General features: G+C 34.8%; 1 protein-coding gene across 8 annotated transcripts in view; it reads left to right on the top strand.

Moving 5' to 3' along the window:
• The window catches only part of PKHD1 (PKHD1 ciliary IPT domain containing fibrocystin/polyductin), a 657,820-nt gene that overhangs the window by 578,745 nt on the left and 51,215 nt on the right, over positions 1–27,860 (top strand). The gene's annotated exons all lie outside the window — the stretch shown is intronic.

Below are 27,860 nucleotides of genomic sequence, written 5' to 3'. Positions count from 1 at the left end.
ATCATACATCCATAGGTAGGAAGTTGTATTTCCACTCCCTCTGGGCTGCTGCAGGAGATTATTTTCTGTTCTTTCCTTCCTCCTCATTTTCAAGTTTCTATTCTTCTCTCTCCTCATTGCCCCTCCTCACCTTCCTTGTATCTAATATTCTAGGTAGTTGCTCCAGCATTAGTTAGACTAGACTGTTTCTCTAAAGGGCAAAGAGGTCAATTTGTCTGTGCTGACATTTGATATATAAAAGGCGAATTGTTGATAGAAGTTATTCCTGAACTCCAACTTCCTGAAGGTCATCTACGAGAGTTCTTGACTTGGTGACTATAGAGCAGAATTGTATTTTATATATTTTCAATTTTTGAAGAGTTTTTCAAAAGTATTTAATGCCTAATCATTAAAATTTATTTTAATTGAATTTTCCATTCCTTGAGTACTTATAGAATTTTTAAACCTAGAAATGAATAGTTGAACTTACTAATCACTATTAAGTTCTCCAAAATCTCAATTAATCACAGACACATTTCTATTTGGATATGGTAGGCATTATAACTATATAAATTAAGAGTAAGTAGTCTTGTTTCTTTCTGTGTTAGAACTAAATAAACTTCCTTTTTAAATTGTTCAGTGATGGGGGCAGCTAGTTGTCACAGTAGATAGACTACTGGCCTGGGACTCAGGAGGATCTGAGCCTCAGACACTTAATAATTACCTATCTGTATGACCTTGGACAAGTCACTTAACCCCATTGCCTTGCAAAAGCCAAAGTTAAAATTGTTCAGTGACTTATATATACCTTATCTCATCCCAAGATTAAATCTGAACTAATATTGTACTTAGACCCTTTCCATATTGTTTACTTTATTCCTAACTCTATCAACAATACCTGTATTCCCTCAGTCTTGACATTTATTATTTTTGTCTTTTGTTATCTTTACCAATCCTTAATTTATATTTCTTTCATTATGTTAGAACATTCTTTTATATAGATAACATATTTTTTCATTGGAAAATGGGATATTCATAGCATTTAACCACTTATCCAGTGGAAAATGGCTCTTGATCCAATGTGTCTTTTATCAATTCCTTTAACACTTTTTGATATCAGATTTTTATTAGATATATATTTTGAAAAAATTTCTCCCCCACAATTAATCATTTTTCTTCTAGTTCTATGTATTCATTTTGTTTGTGTAAAAGATTTTCTATTTTATCATGAAATTAGTCATTACTTCTACCACATGTTATTTAAAAATTCTTCTTCTAAGCATATTTATATAAGTAAATCCTTCCATTCTCTTATAATTTTTTAATGATCATTTTTTTTAAATTTAGGTCATGTATTCATTTGGACTTTGTTATGACATATGGTCAATAATGTTCTAAATCTGATTTCAGTCAATTTAAACTACTTTGCAGTTGACTTTACATTGAGGTTCGGAAATAATTTTGAATAAATTTTTCCATGGGAATAATTTTACAAATAATTCCTAAGTCTCCAGACTAGCCCACAGAATGCAATGTAAATCCTATGTAAAATAAGTGAATTAAAAAGTGCTCATAGTTTTGGCTGGACTTTGTCTAAAAAACAGAGGGCCTGAAATATAAGACTATAAAATAGTAAAATGTATCCTGAATTCAATTCTAAAAGTCCCATTCCTAGTCTTAGTTTTTTCCCTTACCTAGCTATGAAATTTAATAATAGCCAATTATTTAACTTTTCTGAATCTTTTTAAAGCTGTAAAATAATAATATTACTCATTCCTACTATACAGGGTTAATATACAAATCAGAGGTAATTTATTATGTGAAAATGTTGAGTTACTGCACATTACATATAATTTTATGATGAGGATGATATTCCTAAAGGGAAATAGAAAGATGCCAAAGATGAACTTCAGTTACATCAAAAAAGATGATAGAAGAGTAGTAATCATCTTTTTTGATGTAACTGAAGTTCATCTTTGGCATCTTTCTATTTCCCTTTAGGAACGTCTTAGTCTTTTCTGATTTTTATAGCTTTCATAAGAGATCCACTACCAGTACTCCAAACTGAGAGGGTGAAGTAGGTTTGCCCAAACTTCTTGGCCACAAATATTTTATTTTCCAGACTTACCTTTGTTTTCTACCATATCCAATCAAACTTACATTGTTTCTATATAGTTTAGCTTAACCAGGGGCTAAGAGAAAATAAATTAATTAAGGTAATTTATATTAATGTGTGAACATTAAATACAATCTTCTCAAGAGGTGTCTGCATTTTTTGAAAAGAATTTTTGTCGATCAAAATAAATCTCTTGGTAGAATTTCATGTAATATAATCAAATACAATATAAATTCTCATCAAGATGCTTTAAAATATAGCAAAGGATATGCCTGAAAATTTTTGCTGAAGATCAGCTTCCTTAAGCTGTTCCAAATTTCTTTATTCATCTCCTTCCATCACTTCTTAGCTTATATTTTCTCTAAGAATTGCCAAGAATTTCCAACAGTGACTCCCATATGTTACAGAGCTCTAAAATCAGCAGGTGAAATAGGTATTGGTTGTTTCTAAGTATTGATTGTTTTTGAGCCAATACTCCCTATATTCTTCCAATTCTAAATGGAAAAAGCAGGTACATTAAAATGATCTGCTGAATAGGCAGAATGAAGTATTATACCTTAGTGCCCTTGTAATATCTGGGGTACATGAATAGGTCTCTGCATTATCTTTCTTAATCCTACAAGAAGGTGATGTGTGACACCACTATCCAGCAAGGGAATGCACTATCTGAGTTGTCCAGTGGATGATACTTTTCTTGGGTCAAGAGTCCAAAAACCACATCAGTTTTTGTCAAATACATCCATCTACTATTCTTCCAAAAGACTGCAGGTTCCACTCTGGCTGGCCACCAGAGGGCTCTCTTCCCACCACCGCACCTCTACTTTAAACCACCCTGAAGGGGTTCAGAATGTTAACTGGACAGCATATGGGATTGTAGAGAGAAGCATGGAATTTCCTTATGTGGGAAGTTCCCTATAGAAAAATCACTGGTGAAATCTCAGTCACTACTTACTGAACTATATCTGAAGCTATATGTAGCAGCAGCAATTATCCCAACCACCTCAAAGAATCTCCACACCAGCCCCAGATCTGTGATCCATCCTTCACTCTTCCTGATGTGACAACTGAGAAATAGTTAACCCAAGGACAGTGGATGAGAGAGGAAGGCAAAATCCCAATCCAAGTTCCATCTCCTTTGTTGTATTGGAAACTTCTTGCTCTGATGCTTGCATTCTCAGGATGGGCCAGCTTCCTCATACTGATTAATTCTGCTTCCTTCTATGAAATCTTCTGAGCCCCTTAAGTCCCCATAGAGATTAATTAATTTTATAGAAATAATAGAAACTCAACAGAAATAATAGAAACTTGGCAGCAATGAAATATCTGCTTTTAGTATTTTTCTTCATCTTTTACTCCATATAGACTCTGAAGAGAGAACCTTAGCCTTGAAGCTTGAACCTTAACTTGCACGTCTATGTATTTAATTGAATGGGGAATGCTCTTAGGAGGGAGAGAGGAATAGGCATACAAAGGAATAATCTAAAATCATTTATTTTTTACTGATGATAACCTTTTAAGGTATAACATTTGTATTTAAAAGAAAATGTGGACGTTTTTTTTTTTTTATAGGGAAAGACTGTGGATGGGAAAGAGAGAGTCCTTTCTTCCCTTAGGAAGTAATCGAGTTTGAAGAATTTCTTAATATTGTACTATTTTCTTCTTTGTGGTAGTGTTTTCCTACCTTTCAAATATTTCTGTTGTGGCCACTTGACCCTAGATGGATAGAGAGTGTTCATTGATCAGTTATAATTGTCTTTCTGCTCTTTCCTCCTATCTCTTGTCAGTCTTATTTTTGAAATCTTGCTCCACTCCCCATCTTCACTCCCCCCCTTCCTACTGACAGTTTTTATTAAATTCAGATATCTAGTTTAGTGACTTCCTTGTCTGAGCGTTTCCTCCATTCAGCTCTATAAAGTGAGGAAAATAGAATATTATTGTCTATTCCTTCCCTGCCCTGCTACCTTCACTCTTCTTCATTGACTTCAGGCAATTGTGGGTTTGCCTCCACCATATATTTTCATGTTTTGGTACTGGGGTTGCAGGGAGCCAAGAATATCAGCTTTCCTTGAACCCTAGAGGAAAAGAGCATCTGAGGAAATGTAAGCTCATATCTGATACCTTGAAGATGTGTAGTTTGCCAAATACTCAGTCCCTTCTGGACATTGTTTTTTAAAAAAAGACTTCCTTGTAGATTTCAAACCTACATACTCCCATGAATAGAGAAACTTTGGCAGGGAATGAATAGAAACTAGAATTGTACTTCAAAGTTGTATGAATGGAAGTGAACCAGAATAAAAACAAGCAGCTGAAAAACCTCAAAACACTTGAGTGAAGAGTAAGGAGTTGGGATATTTAGTTATCCTTATTCCTCCAGGTCTCTATAAACCAAAGTTTACTGCTTAGTCTGGCTTTTAAGACTGCCAGTACTAGCAGTCCTGACTTACTTTCTAGAAGGCAAGTCCAAGTATTATAGGCAACTCAAAATCAGCATGTTCAAAACAATTCTATATCTCCTCCCTCCAAAAAAACCAAACCAAAACAAAGCACCCTTCTTCTTAACTTCCCTATTATTATTATCAAGGATAATGATATCCTTCTAGTCATCCAAGCTTAGAAACTGAGTGTCATCCTCGATTTCTTACTGTCATTCATCCTACATACTCAATCAGTTGCCAAACTTTTACTCTCTCTCTCTCTCTTCACATTTCTCAAATACAATCTCCTCCTCTCTACTCACATCACCACCATCCTAGTGTGGCACTTCTTTGCTGTTTGCTTTCTTGCACTCTTGAATAGTCTCATAATTGTTGTCTTCCTCAATTGTTTCCTCATTACAATTCATCTTCCATATAGCTGCTAAAGTGATTTTCTGAAAACACATGTATGATCATATTATTAACTTTTCCTTACTCTATAAATTTAAGTAGCTCCTTATTACCTCTAGGAGCAAATAACATTTAAAGCTCTTAACACCCTGATTCCTTCCTACCTTTCTGAACTTTTGACTTTACACATTACTCTCCTCCATGGACTCTGAAATCTAGACCTACTGCCTGCCGTTTTGTACACAGAACTTCCTTTTGTATGCTTCTCTCATCTCTATATTTTTGTACTAGTTTCTCTCTCTTGTTTGGAATACATTCCTTTCTTTCTTGTTTCTTGGAAATCTTCCTTCAGGTCTGAACTCAAATATCATCTTCTATGAGAAGTCTTTCCTGATGCTTTCAAATATTGTAATTACTTTGTATTTCCTTGCCCATAGTATGTTTATACTTATGTATGTATGTATGTATGTGTATATGTATATATGTCTCTGTTAGAATGTAGACTACTTAAAGGCAAACACTGTTTCATTACTATAGTTATATATTCAGCATTTAGTACAGTTCCTGACACAGAGGAAGCACTTGATATATGATTTATTGATTGATTGAATAATTAGCCACCTGAGCAAAGGGACCATAGATTGATGACCTAGGTATCTATTTGGCTTCTCACCTCCAATTATCAGTAATCTTTCCAAAATGTGAATTATATTAATATGATTGTCAATAGCAAAACTATCTCACAATATATGATCTACTATCCAAAAGCAAATTATATTTTTAATCATGTATTTTCAGGATAGGCAAAGGAAGAGAGTCATAAACAGCTAATGATTATTAATTAGTTGAATCTCAGACCGAGCATTAAAAAAAAATTCAGGATCACAGAATTTCTGAATTAGAAGAGACCTCAGAGACTCTCTAGTTCAATTCATACTTGTCCAAGAATTCTCTCTACCACATTTCCAATAGGTAAAGCCAGCCTTTACTTGACAACTTATACTCAAGGAGAACCAAATTCCTTAGTCTGCCTATTCCACATTGGAAAGCACAATTAAATCTTTCTTTCTGTAACTTCTACCCACTGCTCCCAATTCTGCCCCATGTGGCTAAGCAAGGCAAGTCTAATTTACTTTTCCATGATATCTTTTCAACTAAGTGTTTGGCAACAGATCTTCTGACTTCCCTAAATCTTCTTGTTTCAAAACCAAACATCACTGTTTCCTTCTGTTAATCCATATTTAGCTGTTTTCTTCACCATCTTGGTTTAGTAGATGTAGAGTTGGCAAAGATGGCATGGGTAAGCAATCTGAGTGAATAGAACAAAAGGAGAAAAAATTAGAGAAATGGTACCAAATTGGTTGTAAAGGGTATAAGATTGACTTGAGCTGAGCAGAAACATTGAGTTGGCTTGGCTCCTTAGAACATGAGTCTTAATAAGCATAGGAAAAGGCAAAGAATTAGGAATGCAATTAAAATATAGTTTTGGATGTATGTTATAAGAATTTAGTCAGATTAAAAGGCAGAGAAGACTCCAATTTTGTGAAACATAGCAAGACATGCCTGACAAAAAGTAGAGACAAGAAGGAGATAGTTAATGTTTGTTCATTTGAGAAAGGATGAGGGAAAATGGTTTGACTATTTAATTTGTTTCCCTCTTTACACTGTTCCATAATATGAGAACAAGTACTCTCCCAATGAAATTAACGGCAGGTAAATTTAAAACAAATAAAAGGAAATACTTCTTCATTTAGCATGTAATCAGCCCATGGACTTCCCTGCCTCAGGAGGTCAGGGAGTCAAATGCTGGAACTGGATGAGGAGAAGGGAGGGGAAGAAAGACCCAGTTAATTTTATGACCAATAATAACATTTGTAATTATGCACTAAGATAAGGATAATGAAGTCTGAAGCTCCAGGGCATAAAATGATCTCCATAGAGGGCAAGAAGGAATTCCCCCATCATCACCCCTAACAACCGTGTATGGTATTGCAGACTTGGCCTGGTGCATTGTGGGGAGATTTTCCCAAGAGGCAGATGTTATTAACCTAAAGAACTACGCTTGAAAGACCAGTGGCCGGTCTCATCTGGAATCCCCTTCATTTCAAGAAAATATCAGCTTCATATCCCAGAAAATAGAAATCTGTATGATGGTGAGAGTTTAGCAATTCATAATAGATGACACATAATTTCTCTGTATATCCAGTTTCTGAGTTCCTAGAATTATATATCCACATACCTGTCTAACAACAATTTCAATATGTCATGGAAACCAACTTATGACACAGAATAATCCATACCATGAAGGACTAATGAGGTGTCTCTCAAGAGGTGATACCCCTAGTTGCTAGTTTTATTCCACATGTCTCTAGGGGGGCTCTTAACCTCTACCTCTGCCTTTAGCTCTGCTTGATGGCAGGGATCTCTGCTTCTATCCTCTGAGTCAGGGGAAGCTCTGAATACCAAGAAGAAAAGGAACCAAGGACATAGTCCTGGCCTTGGAGTCAAAATATATTCTAGCTGTACAATTTAGAAGCTGTATGACCTTGGTCACATTCTAGGACATGACTCTAGATAATTTTCTAGTTGTATGTCCATCTTCTAAGATCTCAGATATTTCATGGATATAACTAGGTATTTGTACTAGATGAACTCAATAATCTCCAAAGTCCCTTTCACAATCTGTAATTTTGTGGAGATAGAAGCAGAAAGATCCATTTAATTCCATTCACTAAGTTTTCTAAAACTACAAAAGATCTTTTTCTCTAAATATGTCATTCTGTCTTTCCTTGTTGTATGCTTGAATTGTCTATCTGCTATTATTTCTCAAGAGAGTAGTGGGGCTTGTGCCTAAAATTGTATTCTAAAATATTCCCAAATAATATTTCCTTCAATGCTTATTGTACTTTGGTATTTTCCAATACATTTTGCTGACTAGAAAAATTGAATGTATCTAATTGATGTTTAAAGCAAATAATTTTACAGGGCCCTCCTAGAAGATAGGTCTCTTATTGATCCAAGCATATCCTCTTTCTAGGTTTCTCCTTGTTTTGCTGCAGGTCTTATCTTGGGAAGTGGTTAACATAGCAGGAGTTATCTTTCCATTCCTACATCCTTCCCTTATCCTCAGATGTTTCCCAGATTTTAGTTCATAACTCTTATTTAATCATCCACTTTAAATACTTTATTTATTCTTTCTTTTTTCTTTTTCATATTCTTTTCTTTTTTCTTTTTCTTTTTTTTGCCAGGCAATGGGGTTAAGTGGCTTCCCCAAAGCCACACAGCTAGGTACCTATTAAGTGTCTGAGGCCAGATTTGAACTCAAGTACTCCTGACTCCAGGGCCAGTGCTCTATCCACTGCGCCACCTAGCTGTCCCTATTTCTTCTTTCTTTAGAATGGTAGGTCTGCACTCAGGAAGACGTAAGTTCAAACCCAGAATTACTAGCTGTGTGACCCCCTGAGCAAGTTCGTTTAATGTGCTTGCCTCAGTTTTCTTGACTGCAAAATGATGATAATAATATAACCTACCTCTAGTGTTGTTGGAATGATCAAAAAAGGTAATATTTATAAAGTTCTTATCACATTAGGAGGTGTTCAATAAAGGCTTATTCCTTTTCTCCTTCCTTCCCCCACCAATCTCTCTCTCTCTCTCTCTCTCTCTCTCTCTCTCTCTCTCTCTCTCTCTCTCTCTCTCTCTCTCTCCATCTATCCATCCATCAATGAATCAATCAACAACATTTCTAAAATGTGAACTACAGATTAGACACTGTTCTATGACTATCACTATTTTTGTTGACATAAAGAAAAATCAAAGACAGCTTTTACTTTCAATCTCTTATATTTGAATATGTAATGAAGCATACTTTAAGCAACACAATAACAATACTTAGAAAATATACAGAGTAAAATGGAAGGTAGCATTAGAGAGAATAGCATTTAGATTCTGGGGGATGAGAAAAGACTTTTTTTTTCTAGGCTTTTGCAAGGCAAATGGGGTTAAGTGGCTTGCCCAAGGCCACACAGCTAGGTAATTGTTAAGTGTCTGAGACCAGATTTGAACCCAGGTACTCCTGATTCCAGGGCTGGTGCTTTATCCACTGCACCACCTAGCTGCCCCTAAGTAAAGACTTTCAGTAGAAACTTGTGCTTGAACTGGGTCTTAAAGGAAGCCAAGGTTACTAAGAGACAGGGGCTAGGAAATTTGAGACCTTTCTGATCATTGGAGGAATCCAGTTCAAAGGCAAGAAGGACATCTAATATCTTAAGACAGAAAGAGCAAAAAGACTTTAGAGTGCAAAGAGAGGAGCAAAATGTTAAAAGACATAAAGATAGCAAAGGTCTGGGTTATAAGGAGCTTTTAATGTCAGATGAAGTAGCTTGTATTAGACCCTGTTTTTAAAGTTATTTATTTATTTATTTATTTATTGGGGGTTTCAGGGTTTTTTTGGCAAGGCAGTGAAGTTAAGTGACTTGCCCAAGGTCCCAGTTCCTTCTAACTCCAGATCTGGTGCTCTATCTATTGTGCCATATAGCTGCCTCAATTATTTATTTTTCTAATTATATGTAAAGACAATTTTCAGCATTCATTTTTGTAAAGTTTTCTCCCTCCAATTCTTCCCTTCTCCCACCCAAGGATAGCAAATCATTTGATATAGGTTTGTTTTGCAAGTAAGGAAAGCTGTCAGTGTTTGACAGAGATGGATAATGCTCACATTTAACAGATGAAGTAGAATAGGAATGGAGATAAGAACTCTTAAATCCATTAGCTCCCAAGATCTTCCCTTTGTTCTATCTTCTCTGCAATATAAGACCAGGAACAGCATTGTTCTTATAATGTTCTTCTGTCTCCCATGCTTGCATACACGCCTCAGGGATGTAGCGATCCTCTTTGTAGATCTTTCTATCAGGCAATGAGAAGATCTGGATGTAGCAGGTACATTCATTTCCCCAGCTCCAATTCCTCATCTTGTTCTACTATGTTTAAATGGTCAAGTCAAATTAAAAGGTTTTATCATGGATAGGGCACTGGACTTGGAAAGACATAGGCTCATCCTTCCTCAAATTCTATGTGGCCCTAGGCTAGTCACTTTAACTCTCAGTTTTCTCATTTATAAAAGTGGAGATAAAAATAATGTGAAGTACCTACTTTATAGAGTTATTGTGTGGATCTGAAGAAATTCCTTCATAGTTCTTTGCAAACCTTAAAATGATGAATAAAATGATTACTGTTATTGTTGCCAGACCGTGCACATGAAGAGATCTGTCTTTTTTATTTGACATATATTAAGGAAATTTCTTTTTTTTTTTTTTGCAGTTGACTGACTCTGAGGTTTTGATCCCTGAATAGACCTTTTAGAAAGATTATAATAATAACAGAAACAGAGAATTAGCATATGGAAGGTTTGGTGGGAAAGAACAGAAAAGATGAGGAAGAGTTCTGTTTAGGAACAAATGTTGAATTTGGGGTTGTGTGTGTGTGTAAACATCTTTGGGGAAATCTCCAACAGGCAGTTGACAAGATACCACCGTCATTCTGGGCAGAGGTCAGACTTGGAGTTGTTGATTTGAGAGATAGCTGCAAAGAGTGATAATTAAAGCCATACACAGCAATGGATGAAATAACTGAGAGAGAATGTACAGAGAAGAGAGTAAGACCCAGAATAGAAGATGGGCTAGGGGAAGGATACTATTGCTTAAGAGGAAGGAAAAAATATATGAAGACAGTAGAGGAGATAGAGAAGGATCACCCACCCAATTTATAGGGCAGACTTGAGTTAAGAGCATCAAAAAGGAAGGTCTGGCTCACTTTATCAAAGTGATCAGAGAAATTAAGGAAAATATGATGGGTGGGGAGAGAAGTCCATTGATTTTGGTAATAAGACTATTAGCTACCTAAAAGCACTATCAATAAAGTGGTGACCATGGGGCGGCTAGGTGGCACAGTGGATAAAGCACCGGCCCTGGAGTCAGGAGAACCTGGGTTCAAATCCAGTCTCAGACACTTAATTACCTAGCCGTGTAGCCTTGGGGAAGCCACTTAACCCCATGTACCTTGCTAAAACCTAAAAAAAAAAAAAAAAAAAAAAACGTAAAATAAAAATAAAGTGGTGATCTTGGAAGTTTGGTTTAGGAGATGAGTAAGTAGAGAGAAATACTATAAACATTTTGTCTTTCATTTGCCTCTTATTTAAACAGTAGATGCAAAATCTATCCCATTGCTTAGACATACATTAAGAAAGAATCTCTAACTAATGACATAGACAGCAAAAAACAAAGGATTTTTTTATTGTTTATTGTGCAAATTAGTAATTATTTTGCTATTCCCAGAAAGGATTTTAAAAAAAAAGAAAGATAGTTGCATACTCCTATATTTAAACATTATGCAATATTCCCCATCCAAAGGGAAATCATTTTCAGTCTTATTGAGTAGAACTAATTACAACAAATATTTATTCGATGCTACAATGTTCCAGGCACTGTGATAGGTACCAGAGATATAAAATGAAAAATGAAATAATTCAAGAAACTTATATTCTAATAACAGATGCTAGAGATAATATTGTTTGACACTCATTTATTAACCTTGAAGTCTAAACTTTCACAGGCTCACAAACACACATATGCAATCACAAACACGAAGTATCCGGATAATTGACCTCTATATGCAAAAAAACCCAATCCTTTTTCTTGAAAGCTCCATATTTCCAAATTATTCAAAGGGCATTTATTCTTTTCTTCTTTTGCCTTTACTTTAATTTTTCTTTTTATTCCAGAAAAAACAAAATGATGTAAATAATTTCATTAACCTAAGAGTAGTTTGTAAGTGGGACACTTGTAAACTTTATTATGTCATCAGTGATGATGCCTAGTATAAAAGTACTCTAGGGTTGAATTTGTGTATTTGGGAAATTGAAGTAACTCATGAAAGGCATCTTGGAAGTAGAAGATTTTGAGAATGGTTTTGGAAGTGACAAGGAAGGGAGTTTGTCAGATAACATTCCACAACAGTGGAAAGGCCTAAGGGGAAAGTCATTTTCTCACAGACCAATTTCTCTTTGAGTAGAGACTCCCTCAATGTATCATTATAGCTTGTATGTTGTGATCAGTGGAGACAAGTTGAGGTTTTCATTCCATTTGATTATAAATAGGGTTTCACTTAAGCCCAGTCTACCACAAGTGAATTCCACTGGTTTTGTTTTTGTTGTTTGTCCTTTCCATTTTTGTTTGTAAACTTTGGATCTGTGTATGCTCTCCAGTTTCTTCCTAGTTATTTTTGTTCAGTTGTTTCAGATGTATCTAACTCTTCATTTGGGTTTTCTTAGTAAAGATACTGGAGTGACAGATGATTTCCTTCTTCAGCTCATCTTACAGATGAGGAAATGAAGCAAGTGTTAAGTGACTTGCCCAGGGTCACACAGTTCGATTTGAATCTGAGGTTAGATTTGAACTCAAGAAGACATTTCTTCTTGACTCCATTCTCAGTACCTATCCACTGTGCCTCCTAACCTACCTAGTATTTGCAATTTTTAAATCACTATTCTCTAAGCAGTCTACTTAGAAAGTAGTCAGACACTTAAAACAGAAATAGGGACAGAAAATAAGAGAGAAGATACTCTAAATATTACTTTGTGCACAGTAGAAATTCAATAAGTATTTTTAATTCATTATCCAAGTTTCACATCAAATTTCACATTAACTATATAAGCATCCTTTTAAATGAAGTAGCAGAAATATTATTGTACATATTTAATGATGGAGAATTTGAAGAAAAGACCAGTTGATTAATGATGAACATGATAAAGATTGCAGTGAATCATTCAATAAATAAGCATTTATTAAGTGCTTCTTACATGATAGGCATTATAGTTGGACCTGAAAATGGAAAAGTAGAAATAGAAGAGAAAGACATATACACAAAGAAGTATATATAAAATAGAGAGGGTTAGGGATTGGACCTGAGATTTCTTTGATATTGAAAGTGGAACTTGAGCCTTGACCTTCCTTCTCTGAGATCAGTTGTCTATCCGTGATTCAAACTGCCTCTCTCAAAATAAATACAACATAGTTTTGGAAGAGAGTCCCAAGCAATTTGGATCAAGGTAGAAATTGTGGGTGAGGAAGTAAATCAGTGAGGGCTTAATATAGGAGGTAGTGCTTGAAAAAGAATTAAAGTACTCAAAGGGGTTTACTTACCCAGGTGACACAGCAGAGTACCAGACCTGGAAGACATCTTCCAGAGTTCAAATCTGGTCTCAGAAACTTACTAGCTGTATGAGCTTGGGCAGGTCATTTAACCCTCTCTGACTCAATTTCTTCATCTATAAAATGATCCAGAGAAGGAAATGGCAAATGACTCTAATATCTTTCACAAGTAAACCCCAAATGTATTCTTGGATAGTTGGTCCTGAAGGAAAAATGACAATAACAACAACAATAACAAAGGATTTTTTTAAAAAAAAGTCTGAAATGATAAGGATGCACATTCCAGGTAGAGGGAACACTCAGTACAATGAAACTGAGAATAGAGATGGAGAGTCTTGTGGAGGAACAGCAAGAAAAACAGTTTGATTAGAGCAGAGATTACCGAAAATGGAGTAATGTAAAGCAAGGTTAGGAAAATAGAGTGGAGTCAGGTTGTAAAGGATTTAAATGTGAACAGAGGTATCGATATTAAATCTTAGAGATTATAGGGAGTCATTGAAGTTGCTGAGTAGGGACAGCTATGCAGTGGAGAGAGCAACAGCCCTGGAGTCAGAAGAACCTGAGTTTAAATCTGGCCTCAAACACTTAATAATTACTTAGCTGTGTGATCTTGGGCAAGTCACTTAACCCATTGCCTTGCAAAAAATAAAAAGAAATTTACTGAGCAGGTCAGAGACATGGTTGGTCAGACTTTCCTTGTAGAAATATCACTTTGTCTTATATTTTGTTTTTTTCCCTGATTACACGTTAACATTTTAAAACTTTTTTTCTATTCTCTCCTTCTTTACTTTCTTCCCTCTCTATTTAAGAGGAGGAGTGGGAATTAAGGGAATAGAGAGTAGTAGTCTTGACAATGTGATTTCATCAGGGTGAAGAATTTCCCAAAGTAGAAATTCTTTCTACTGATATGAATCGGTGGTATGTGATTTAGTGCTATAGTCAAATGATTTCCCTGTGATCATATGACTTGTGTATACCTAAAACAGAATAGAATTCAAGTCTACTTCACATTGAGGTGAATTTTCTATCCACTATAACATTCCCATCAGAATTAGATCATGTAAAGAAAGTTCTGAATGTTTTCTAGAAGGCTGCAATGTGTCCTCTTGTTAATATGATGTGTTACCCAGTTGGCCTCCTATAACTAAATCTATACAGACAAACTGAAATTTATATTGCATAAAATTTGGTAGGGCTTTTTTCCAAGGAGTTAGATCAGGTAACTCAGGTAAATTTGTTCTGCTATTTTTTTTAACCTGATTATCCTAGTTTGTTCCTAAAATGGATGAATACTTAGAAACCTGGGAGCTAGAATAGATTTAGAGCAAGGAAAAGCCTTAGATTCATCTAGTCCTTTCACCTCATTGAAGAACTGAAGCCCAGAGAGTTGAAGTGACTTTTCTGACATCATACAGGAAATATGTGGAAAAGCCAGGATTTTTAACTCAAGTCTTCTGACTCCAAATTCCATATTCCTTTCCACTGTACCATACTGCCTTTCAACTGGTCTGTGAGAATAATTACATAAAAATGCTATTTTCCATTTGATCTGAAGCTACTTGATGCAAATTTCAAATAAAGAAAAATGGGTGGGGACAAACTATTTGGAAACTTCAGAAAACCTGAGAGCTTAAGAGAACTTTGAGGAAATAGATCTGGGACCAGTTAAGTGGAACAGTGGTCAGGATGTCAGGCCTGGAGTCAGGAAGACTCATCCTCACAAATTCAAATCCAGCCTCAGACACTGGACAAACCCTTTTATTCCTCAGTTTCCTCATTTGTAAAATGAGCTGGAAAAGGAAATGGTAGTACATTCTAGTACTTTTGTCAAGAAAATCCTAAATGAGCTCATGAAAAGTCAAACTCAACTGAGAAAACTGAACAACAATAAATATTGTCCTCCTTTAAATAGCTTGCCTATTGGTCCTGCCACCCACAGGTTTCCTGGGAAATGTTCTCTGTTCTACCTGAGTTCCCATAAATTGACAGCCCTGCTTGTGAAAAGAGACTGAGATAAAAATGAGATGAGACCCAACTTTCCTTATTCCCAGCACTGATTTTTCATCTCAGATAATTTAAAAAAAATTTGCTGAAGAGAAGGAATGATTTATCTCACCAAGGCCTGTCTGTGAATCCTGGCTACTGAAGAGTGGGAACATTTCTCTCTGTAGAGAGAAGTAGCAATAATCGTCAGGAATAGATTTCAAGTTTATTTGACTAATTCTTTCACCACTTGTCAAGAGAACATACTTTTGTTTACGGTAACAAAACAAGCTCTTTCCACTACCGTTTCTCCAGTGAGTAGTATGGGCACTTGTGGTGAACACACATTACTGCTAACTGTTATGATGTTTGCTGTCAAACTCATTTATTTATGCAACTGCTGTGGAAAAGCCCCAGGCCCATAAGCAGGCATGAAAGATTTCAGAGTCATGGTGTGGGGTCATGAAAGGGAAAAAAAAGAGGGGGGGGAAGCCTCCACTGGTTATGAGAAAGGAACTGACACAGGAAATGGTCACATATGGCGCAGATTTATTGTGTCCGGGGCTTCCCATTCAAATCTCATTATATCCACAGCTCAGAGCAGGCCATGGCACAACCACATTCATTTTCGTTCTGGCATCCGACAAAATTACCGTTCTAGCTTCAAATCAAGGGCTGGAGAGGTGATAGGTTTATCATTCTGGGGAGAGAGTGAGCCAGGAATTGTATTTGTAAAGAATGCTGTTGGCTGCCTCTGCCTTTAAATTAAGCTATGAGCATCGCTTTGTTTGAAGCTGGCAGACAAGGTTTACTAGCAGGGAAAAAAAGGGGGAGATGGAGGAGGGAGGATGGGGAAAGAGCTTGTGGTTGGTTTTAAATACAGGATATAAAGGGAATGAGAACTTGAGAGAGGAAATAAGGAAAGTTAAATGGGAAACCCACCATGAATTTTACAGTGTTTTTTTTAATTAGGTGATGTAGAGAGGTATCCTGTTTGTCTTTATCCCTTTCTTATATCTCTTTTAGAAGTGAAATTCTCATGCTCAAGATTTATCCCAACCTTCTGGGTGAAATTTTCTAAAACAATGGAGAGAGCAGATCAGGAATCAAAGAGATGAAGGGGAAAATAATGGTACTTCTTGCTTGCCTCAGTGACCTTGGGCAAGTAGGACAAGTAACTAAATTTCTCTAGTCCTAGATTTCTTAATCTATAAAATGGAAAGGTTGCATTAAATAGCCTCTTTGGTCCCTTGTAGGTCTAGGATCTATGATTCTATGTCCTGAATTCAAACGTTGACTTTACCATTTGGTGCTTTGGTTTTTTATATCTGAAAAATGTCGAGGTTGTACTAGATTGAGTGCTTAGGTTCTATGCAATACTAAGTATTTTTGTGAGTATATGGTCTGAGGGTCTATTATTCAGAGCTTGAGTCTTTGAATAGAAAATTTCCATTGCTATCTAATGTCAACCAATTCAAGAGTCAAAGATAAGTATAAATATTAGGTGGAGGTACAAAGAAATAAAACAATCTCTTTACTTTCTATTGGAAGAGCAACAAATTTACTTCTTATCTATTAGGCACAAAAACCTTGTGCCAATTAGGAATTGGACCCAAAGGGCAATAAAGCTGTGCATACCTTTTGATCCAGTAATACTACTATTAGGTCTGTATCCCAAAGAGATCACAAAAAAGGTAAAAAAAAAACCCCACATGTACAAAAATATTCATAGAAGCCATTTTCTGTAGTGGCTCTTAATTGGAAATTGAGGGGATGCCCATCAATTGGGGAATGGCTCAACAAATTGTGGCATATGGATGTGATGGAAAATTATTGTTCTACAAGATATCATGAGGGAATGGACTTCAGAAAAGCCTGGAAAGACTTATGTGAACTGATGCTGAGTGAAATGAGCAGAACAAGAAGAACATTTTGCACACTAAAAACAACATTGGGTGATGATCAACCATGATGAACTTGTTCATTTCAGCACTACACTAATGTAAGGCAATTCTAAAAGACTTGGAAAATACCATCCATATCCAGAAAGGGAACTGTGGCATTTAAAATACCGACCAAAGTTTGCTATCTTCAATTTTTAAAAGTGGTCTTATGTATTATGTCATTTTTTTCTGTTTTTTTCTTCTGTTTATATTCAATTCTTCTTTCATAACATGTTTAATATGAATCTGTGTTTAGTATAATTACACATATAGAGCCTATGCTAGATTTCTTTCTGTCTTCTGTTGGGGGGAGGGAAAGGAAGAAGAGGGAGAAATATAAAACTCAACATTTAAAAAAATTGTGAAAACTGTTGTTGGAAAAACAAATAAAAATACTAAAACAAACAGACAGACAAAAACCTTGTGCTAGATGCTAGGGACCCAGAGGAAAAAAAGATGAGGGGGAATAACAGTCCCCAGTCTTCACTAGCTATTGGTCTAAGCTTGTTTTATGTTGGAAGTTTGGCAGTTCACCCTAATTAACATATAATATCACCTGGTTTCTTATAAAATGGTCAGAGAATAAAAATAAAGAACTGAGGGGAGGGTGAATTTTCATCTACATCTATAAGCAAAATAATTTTATACTAGAAATCTCTGTGCAACAGAAATGATTCCAAATGATCTTGAATTAACTTATATTGCCTCCTAATAACTCTGTGTCATAATGACTATTGTATTATCTTTGTAGTGTGCCATTTTGTTTGGAATCAGTCAGAGGTGCTGGGGACAGGTCAAATTACACTTTAATAATTGTTTATTAGATTTTCAGTGTGAATATTTGTTATTGTTGTTCAGTCATTTCAGTCATGTCTGAATTTCTGTGACCACATTTAGGACTTTCTTGGCAAAGATACTGAAGTGACTTGCCATTTTCTTCTTTAGCTTTTTTTTTTACATAGAAGGTCAAATGACTTACACAGGCTCACACAGCTAGTATGTGTCTGAGAACAGATATGAACTCCAGAAGATGTCTTCCTAACTCCAGACCAGGTATTCTATCTAACTCAGAAATCAGTAATGGGTACCAATCAGGTCTTTATTTGTTGTTTTTGGGGTGTTTAGGCCTAAGAAAGTGATGATGAATTTTGAATATATTAAATTTAAAATGTGTTTGCACTAATAAAACCAATGCTGCTAAGATTGGAAGGAAAACAGAAAGCTGGGAAAATTTTTTTCATAGCTAGAAGTTCTGATAAATGTCTCATTTCTAAAATATATAGAGAATTGAATCAGATTTATAAGATTACAATGATTGGCCAAAAGATATGAACAGGGAGTTTTCCAATGAAGAAATAAAAGCTATATATAATCATATGAAAAAATTCTCCAAATCATTATTGATTAGAGAAATGCAAATTAAAACAATTCTGAGGTATTACCTCACACCTATCAATTAGCTAAGATGAGAAAAAAGGGAAAATGATAAATGTTGGAGAAGTTGTGGGAGGATTGGGACATTGATGCACTGCTGGTAGAGCTGTGAACAAATCAATCAATATGGGACTCTGCCTAAAGAGCAATAAAACTGATCATGCCCTTTGACTCAATGATACCAATAAGATTCCTATCCATAAGAAATCATAAAAAAATGGAAAAAGTCCCACATGTTCCAAAATATTCATAGCAGCTCTTTTTGTAGTTGCAAAGAATTGGAAATTGAGAGGATTTCCATCAATTTGGGAATGACTGAAAATGTTATGGTACATGAATGTTATGGAAGGCTATTTTTCTGTAAGAAACCATGAGTGGTTGGATTCTAGAAAATCATGTAATGAATTAGTAGATCTGATGCTAAGTGGATGGAACAGGACCAGGAGAACATTGTACACATTAACAACAACATTGTGAGTTGAACAACCTTGATAGATGCATCATTTCTCAGCAGTTCAGAGAGCTGTGGTCAATGCTATCCATATCCAGAGGAACAAAAACAAAACAAAACAAACAAAAAACCTACAGAATCTGAATGAGCAGTATGCTCACTTTTTTTTTAGTTTTTTTTTTTTTTTTTTTGCAAGGCAAATGGGGTTAAGTGGCTTGCCCAAGGCCACACAGCTAGGTAATTATTAAATGTCTTAGACTGGATTTGAACCCAGGTACTCCTGACTCCAGGACCAGTGCTTTATCCACTGCGCCACCTAGCCGCCCCAATGTTCACTTTTTAAAAAAAATTTCTCTTACGTTTTTCTTTCTTATCTCATAGTTTTCTTTCTTATCTCTTGGTTCTAATTCCTCACTCAGAAAATGACTAATTTGTAAATATCTGAAATCATAGACAAAGGTCCATATACAAGGCTCACCAGACTGTTTGCCATTGAGGGGAGGGGGTAAGAAGGGAGGATGGAAGGAAATTATGTAACTTATAAATATGTATATGCATGTGGATGAATGTTGAAAAACTTTCATAGCATGTAATTGGAAGAATAAAATAAAATATCAGTTAGGGAGAAAAAAATGACATGAGCTCTCTCCTAAAAAAATTTAAAAATTTAAAAAAGTCTGACTGTGGGTCACGGAACTTGCTCATTCTCATGAACTTTCTTATAAGTCAGTTTAGCACTCCCTGGACCCCAGAAATCCCTGATTTCTAAACCTGAACTCAAGGCAGGGTGATTCTTGATCATCTTTGAATTCGTACTGGATCTGGAGTCAATTTAAATATGTAAATAATATAAATTTAAATATGGCCTCAGATATAGCTATATGATCCTGGGCAAGTTACTTACCCTCTGCCTGAGATTATCTGCATGTGTTGAATATTTTGAATCCTTCCTTGCTCATGCAAATAGTATTCATCATGTAGTTTTGTGTCTTCAAATAGTTGTTACTAAAGGCAAACACTGAAGATAATAATAGCATCTACTTCCTAACATTACTGTAAGAATAAAGGAATCAAAATTTGTAAAATATCTTTAAGTGATATATTAATTCTAGTTATTATGATCATCAAAGATAAAGTCATGGTGAAAATATTAATAAAGCAGATTATTCTTCAAAATGTTGTACTGCATGCATTCTCCTATACCTTCACCCCAGTTAGTTTTTCAATATTTGTTAGCATACCTTTGCAATCAATTGTAGGACCTACTTTAGCAATTGACTTTTTCTTAGTCAACATTTTCTGTTCTGTGTGGCAATTTCCTCATTACAATGTGATCTATCTGAAGGCAGTAATTATTTCCCTTTTGTATTTTTGTTTCTCCAAAGTTAGAGCTTCTGGCACATAGTAGGTGCATAATAGATATTTGCTAATTGATTTCCTGATGCTGTCATCTCTTCTTCACCACTGACTGGTATTCTATTAAACTGCAAAGCCCAGAAAAGTTTCCAATTCTTGGAAAGTTCCTAACTCCAAGTTTATAATACTCAGAACCTTGATCCCCCCCACCAATATTGTTAAAATATTTAGAATATAATGTAGTAATATTATGCTTTATCAACAGTAATACCATCTAAAATTTGTAGATTTCAATCTGAAAATTCTACCACTCTAATTTATAGTCATCATATGTTATCATTTGGAGTTAGTAAAGACATTAATAATGTTGTTTAATCCCTTCCACTTTACATATAAAGAAACTGAGGCATGCAGAATTGTGATTTACACAAGATCTCACACAGTTAGCGCAGAGTTAGAAATTCAAACTATACTTTGGTTCCTCAGTCATTATCTATTTTTAAAAGAATCTGTAAATTGTTCAAATCAGGAAGAGATACAATTCTATCAGTATAGATGGCATTAAAGAAGAGGTATTTCAACCTTTGGACCTCTAAATGGTCAGTAGATAGGATGATGGTCCCAGAGCCAGGAAAACATCTTTGTGATTTCAAATCTTGTCTCATTCTCCTCTTAGCTGTGTGACCCTGGACAAATGACTTAACCCTATTTGCCTCAGTTTCCTCATCTGTAAAATGAGTTGAAGAAGGAAATGGCAAATCATTCTAATATCTTTGCCAAGAAAACCCTCAGACATAACTGAACAACAACAATATTATCACCTTTTCTGCTGGGCCCAAAGAAAGAAGGGACCTTTTCATTTGACAAAAGTGAGGCCTTTCATATGACTTTTCCTGTAGAATTTAATCTACTGGAGAGGAGAAACTGTATTTTTATTGCGTTTGTATCCCTAATGTTTAGCCCATTGCTTTACCCAAAAGCACTTAATGCTATTTCATTCATCCATTCCTTTGTTCATTCATTCATTCATTTTTACTTCAAAAATTAGAAATGCCGGGGCAGCTAGGTGGCCTAGTGGATAAAGCACCGGCCCTGGAGTCAGGAGTACCTGGGTTCAAATCCGGTCTCAGACACTTAAGAATTACCTAGCTGTGTGGCCTTAGGCAAGCCACTTAACCTCGTTTGCCTTACAAAAAAAAAAACCCTAAAAAAATTAGAAATGCCAAAGAACATATTTTCTTATAATAAGAAATAACTGATATATATATATATATATATATATATATTCATAAGTTCATTGATTTATAACTGAAAGGGACCTCTGAGGTCTTCTAGTCTAATATACTTGAGAAAAATCATTGCATATAGAGAAGTTACTACTTGTCTTGATACCTAGCACATTTCATAACTACTTAATGATTGATTGACTGTTTTAGAAAGTTACACAAGGAGTAAATATGAGAATCTAGGTTTGTGCCCAGGTCCATTGGTCTTTCTACTTTTTAAAGTATATCTTTGTTGCTTTTTAAATGGAGATTCCTTTTGTAATGTTTTAAATACTGATTGGTGCATTATTAGCACTCAGCAAACTTTGAGACCATCACCAATAGTTTCCAAGTTAAAAACCTATATTAAATCAATTTTTGAGTCATATTTAGTTACATTTAGCATTATTCCACTGTGAAACTACTTTTCCCTTAATGGTGAAGTTCTGGAGTGCACCATAATTCTTAATTTTTAGGATAGTAATTAAAGATGAAAAATCATCAATACTTTATAGTAATAATAATAATAATGATGATGATTTTCTCCCTCTCATCCTTCCAATAGCATGAGTTTATTTCCCTTGAACTTTTGTTTTAAACCTTTAAATGTTCCCTTTGCAATTTTAGAAGGACTGCTTGGAGACCTTGAATTTTTACTCCTGATAGCCTAAGGCAACAGGATGACATATCTAGGGTTAAATTCAACCTTTTCTCACTTTATTTTATCTTGTGGTCATTAATTTTTGTTAAATGAGAAATAATGAAGTGTAAATCTGTTTTGACAGAAGAAATTGGAAAAGATTTCTTCTCTCTTCTTGAAAATAGGAGAATAGTAATGTATTTTGTTTTTGTCAAAAATCTCCTATATTTTACTGTACCATGAATTGTAGAATCCATCACAAAATGGCTAAAAAAATTACAGAGGAAAATGGTGGTGTTAACCTGAAGGAAAAAAATCATTAATGTTGATGTATTTCATTCAATTTTAAACATATAACTTTTTTTTTCTTTTGTGGAAAAGGGGAACATGGAAGGATTCTATGTGCCTTTGAGTCAAAACATTTATTTTAAAAATACTTTTTTTTTCTTCCCTTCTGATCCATTTTTCTAAATAAAGGATATGAGTTAGGGTTTTTTTTTTTAATTTTTTTTTCTGAGTAAAGACGACCCCTTTGGCGTATTTTCTTTTCAAACGTGAAATGAGGTGGAAAATCCTCATTTCACGACAGGAAGGACAAATATTGACACAAAGTTAATATTTGTCAGAACCCTGGAAGCAACCTGAGTATTTTAAAACACACACAGAGTAATACACTCACACGCGTGTGTGTATACACACAGACACACCACACACACACACACACACACACACACACACACACACACACTTTTTGTTGCTTTTACTAAGGTTTCCAGACTTGGGAAAGGAGAATACTGTGTAAGATATATCTGAGGCCTGTGAGAAGGCAGATATATACAAAGGCAGTGTCCATGTGCCTTTGCTCACAAACAAAAATACAACCTGTTTAATCTAATTTCCCCCATTTAGAAAAGAGTTTCTGGACTTTATCACTGTTATTGTCCATCTTGAATGCAAATAGCATATGTCAAGTCAATATTCAGTGGTCACTCAGTATTTATTAAGTCCTGTCCACTCTGGCCTTTTTTGAGAGGGAAGCCCTGAGGGCACCTGGGCTGCTGCCCCCTCACAGGCTGTGTCACTTATCTATTCACATTGATTATGAGAGTCAGCTGTGGCCAGACCTAGCTATTTTTTCCCCCTTCTTCTCTTGGCCCCTCTTACAAGCACCCCTGCCTGGATTTTCATGAGGAAATAATCAGATTAGGCCTTCAGCGGTGAGTTCATATGGAGTTCTTCTTTCTCCAGTGTGCTACTAACTGAATAAACGTGTTTGGTGGTAAATTGTAAATGACATTATGATTACCAAGGCCAGCATGGGTTTCATTTAAAAGTGATCAGAATTGCAGACCACAGAAATTGTGACTGGCAGATAAGGCCATTTGGGGAGGTAGGAAAAGAAAGGACATAAACAAGAGGAAAAGAACCAGCTACAACTATTCTGGATGCAACCTCTTCCACCAGAGTTAGGAGCAAAAAGGAAGAAACTCTCAAAGATGAATGAAGAGCTGAAAAACTACTCAGAGGGAAAGAGACTAACAATCACTGGGGGCTCTGGTGGAGATGTTGCCTGGAGACTGCATTATGATAGTCAGGTTCTATATATTGTTCTTCTCTCAGTATGTCACCTGTACCCTGCCAAAATAAAAGGGAACCTTTTTTGATTTGAGTTGATGCTAAATACATTACTCAACCAAGTTCGTTTTTTTCCTCAGAGGAAAAAGGCAAAGGGAAGTTAACAAGATCTTAGTATTTCTGATTAATATTGGTCAAACTTTCTTAAGATATTGATAGTTTTTTTTAAGAGGAAGACTGATTTATAAAACGATTAGCATTCTAATTTAGATACATAAACTTTGTTTTATGCTTCTGTCAAGACTATTTAGTATCCTGGAGTTTAGAGTTGAAAATATAAATTAGTGATGGCTTTGCTGTCATATTTCACTGATGGCATCATGAAATATTAAAAAAAGACAAAGTAAGGAAAGCTACCTGGTTGTCACCAAATCTGCATATCCAATTTTACTAATGAATAGCCAATAACATTTCACTGATATATACATGTAAAATACTTATTACAAAACATTCCATGGCTTCATTGCTAATATGATAACTATTGTCCCTTAAAACTCACATTTTGAAGGATTCATTTTTGTTAGTCATGTTGCCTTTTATTTTCTGTATAGTATTATTCTCAGTTACATCTAGTACTATATCAATAGTACTGCTTAAGTAAGCAACTCTTCCAGTTCAAAGATTTGAGCCCTCACTACTATATCCTTGACAGAAATAAAATGCCAAGTAAAATAGATATTAAGAACAAAGACTATTTAATGAGATAGAATCAAATGGTAAATAATAAATTGAATCAGGTAGCAAATATTCTTGATGCCACCTATCCCACTCATTGTAGGATAAAGTTTCTAATTAATCTTTCTGTATCCTAAACACAATAGGACAAGAACATTTTGAGATCTCCCAGGGCATGGACTTTGAGGATGCTTATCCTAAGTAATTCTTGCTTAATAATTTCTCTTTCTATACCAATGAGACAATCTAGTGTGTGCTGAATTTTGCAGTGCTACAGCTAGGCTGTATTGACATTTGACAGTCTTGTTGGCCAGATAAACAATGGAACCTCTTATTACAGAACTATTTCAGGTTGGTTGCCAAAGAAAAGTATCTTGGTTTGCGATTTTTTCTCCCAGTACCATTGCTGCATCCATGTTGCCCTCTTCACAAAACTATCTTCACTTTTTTTGTTAAGCCTATAATAATATGAATATTCCTCATCCGATCAGAATCTTATTTGGATGCCATCACCACCCCCAGTCCTCTGAGAAATAAGAGTCTAGAAAATTCGCTCCCATAAGTAAAGTTCCCTGAGATCTGAGCATTATGGGAAATGCCCATCTATAGATAGGTCCACTGTATATGTAACCATTGATAGATGCTAATAAATATGGTTCATCTACTGTTATATGAATTTTTAGCTTTTTCAAATTTTACTTCTTCATCAGTGAAATTGCCATTAGCAACAGAAAAAGGTACCAGGACTAGGAAAATGCTATTTTATTGTAGTATGAAGTTTTGTGAGAAAAGTAAACATGTACCTGACTATAGAAGAACTAAAGTGAATATATGTGTGGGAACAAGAATAAATTCAATTATCATGTTGACAGCTAGACTGGATTAATGTAGAGAAGTTAAGATCTTACATTCTAGGCATTGATATCTAAATCAATTCACAGGCTAGTACTTAAGATACCATGCTTTCAGAACTTAAGAGCTAGATGATATTCAAAGGGTCATCAAAGCCAATTGCCTAATATTATTTCTTATCATCAGAATATTTCTACTGTTTGTTTGTACATAGTTGTTTGTTTGCTATCTCCCCAAGAGAATATAAGCTCCTTGAAAGCAAATGCTATCTTAACTTTCAACACTTAGTCCATACTTTTTCATAAAAACTAAATGCTTAATAAATGTTTGTTGACTGATCTTACATGTAACAGTTGCTTTACAAATGTGATGTTAAATAAAAGAATGAATTACAATATTTCTAATTAGAAAGACCTACATTTTAGGAGTGAAATTCAAATTTCAATGAACTGGAAGGATATTAGATAATATTAAGATCATAGAATTTTGGAGCTGATAGAAAACTTAGATCCACTAGTACTTACTTATTGAGTACTGTGGACCTGAAACTGTGTTATGCACACTGTTAGGATAAAAATTAGAAGACAATCTCTGTTATAACAGAGCAACTGCACCATTTTTGATTCTATGAAAAGTAAATGGTTTGACTAACACTCAGCTTGTTAGAGACGGAGAATCCAATCCTGATTCTTAGTTACATTGATTGAGCCATATTAAGGACAAAAACATTTGTTCAATAGTTCATAATGAAATGAATGACATGATTGTGAAGACACAAGTGTATTATTTAAAAGTTCTTAAAGAGAAGTGCTTAATCATCTTTTTTTGTTGTGGAAGACTAGATTTGATAGTTTATAACTTTACTTTTAAGTAATGCTATACTTTCTCATCTTTACAAAATTGCTATGAAAATAATCCATATATATATTTAAGGCATCCTTGATAAAATTATGGCACTATAACAGACAAGCTTTTGCAAATAGCATTCTTTAGCATATGATACCTTTACAATAAAACTGAATGGTGTAGTTGTATATAGGATCACAGAATCACATTGTGTTTATATTTTGTTGACCAAAAGCAATTATTTGATTAATAAGAACAAAATTCTATCTTCTATTAATTTATCTACCATGGTATTTTCCACATACATAAATGTTTACATATTTATATTTGTATGTATATATGTGATTATATATGTATATATGCATGCATGTTTATATGTATATTTGAATATATGTCAAAAATTATATAGGACTCTTTGAATAACAGAGGTGATTTTGTTCAATAAGTCTCTAATCCCTTATATCACTATTATCCATGTAACTGGCTTCTTTAAGGTTTAATATATGGAAGAACATTGACAAAACTTGTACTGTCAGAGAGGGCATAGATGAATTGTAAATGACATCATTAAAGAGAGTGCTTTTGTTGATGAGATCACAGATTTATTGAGGAATAGAAGTATGTCTACATAATCGTTTCCCCCTTTCTCATTTGTTTTTGTCCTCACCATATTGGATTCATGTTGCAGCAACCCTTAATGAGTAGGTATGTTACAAAAGTTCCTTTCTTAGCTAGTTTCTTTATGGAGCATATTTGCTGACAGGAGTTCTGATTTTGTGCAAGTAATATAAAGTTTTAAATGTTAAATTATTAAATATATATTCCAAATTCTATAAAATTCAAAATTATTATGAAAAATTTACTGAATTACAAAAATAATCGAGATTGTTAAACAATAATTGGAGACATTAAAGACTCAGACAAATTTGGTATTTCATTCAAGTCAAGTGGATTTGAATCCTGCTTCCCTAAAATGGGAAGAATTATATCAGTAGTCCTTGCCTTGTATGTAAAATGGAGAGAATCACCCATGGTTAATGAATCATAGATCCTTGGTATAATATCAATGCCTCCTCCTTTTTTTCTTAGATTATAGTGAAAAGATTATAAATCAGTGTGTTTTTCACTATTTCTATCATCTTGTTAGATTTGGATGCTAAATGTTCTTACTCTTTGCCTTAGTGTTATCAGTGCTATGCTTTTATCTCAAAAAGATCAAAGAAACAAGAAAAGAAACCTTGATGGAAGCAGCTCTTCTCAGAGTGCTAGGACAACCATATTAGACTATCTATGGACTATATTATCCCCATCCAGAGGAAAACCAAACAAAACAAAACAACAATAACCACCGCAACAACAACCCTTCAGAATCTGATGAACACTTTATAAAAATTATCTCTTATGCATCTCTTTCCCTTAACCCCAATTTCTCACACAGAAAATAACTAATCTGTAAATGTTTATCAAAATATGTATGTACAATGCTAACTGGGGGAGGGGAGGGGGTTGGGAAGTGAAGATGGAAGGAAATTTTCTAACTATAAAATATATATATGCATATGGATGAAAATATATAATTTTTTTTGTAAGGCAACCGGGGTTAAGTGGCTTGCCCAAGGCCACACAGCTAGGTAATTATTAAGTGTCCACCTAGCC

Source organism: Macrotis lagotis, chromosome 5 (assembly GCF_037893015.1).
Source record: "Macrotis lagotis isolate mMagLag1 chromosome 5, bilby.v1.9.chrom.fasta, whole genome shotgun sequence".
In the NCBI taxonomy this organism is placed as follows: Eukaryota; Metazoa; Chordata; class Mammalia; order Peramelemorphia; family Peramelidae; genus Macrotis; species Macrotis lagotis.
Note: the sequence above shows the minus strand (reverse complement) of the source record. Positions and strands in the feature narration are given on the sequence as shown.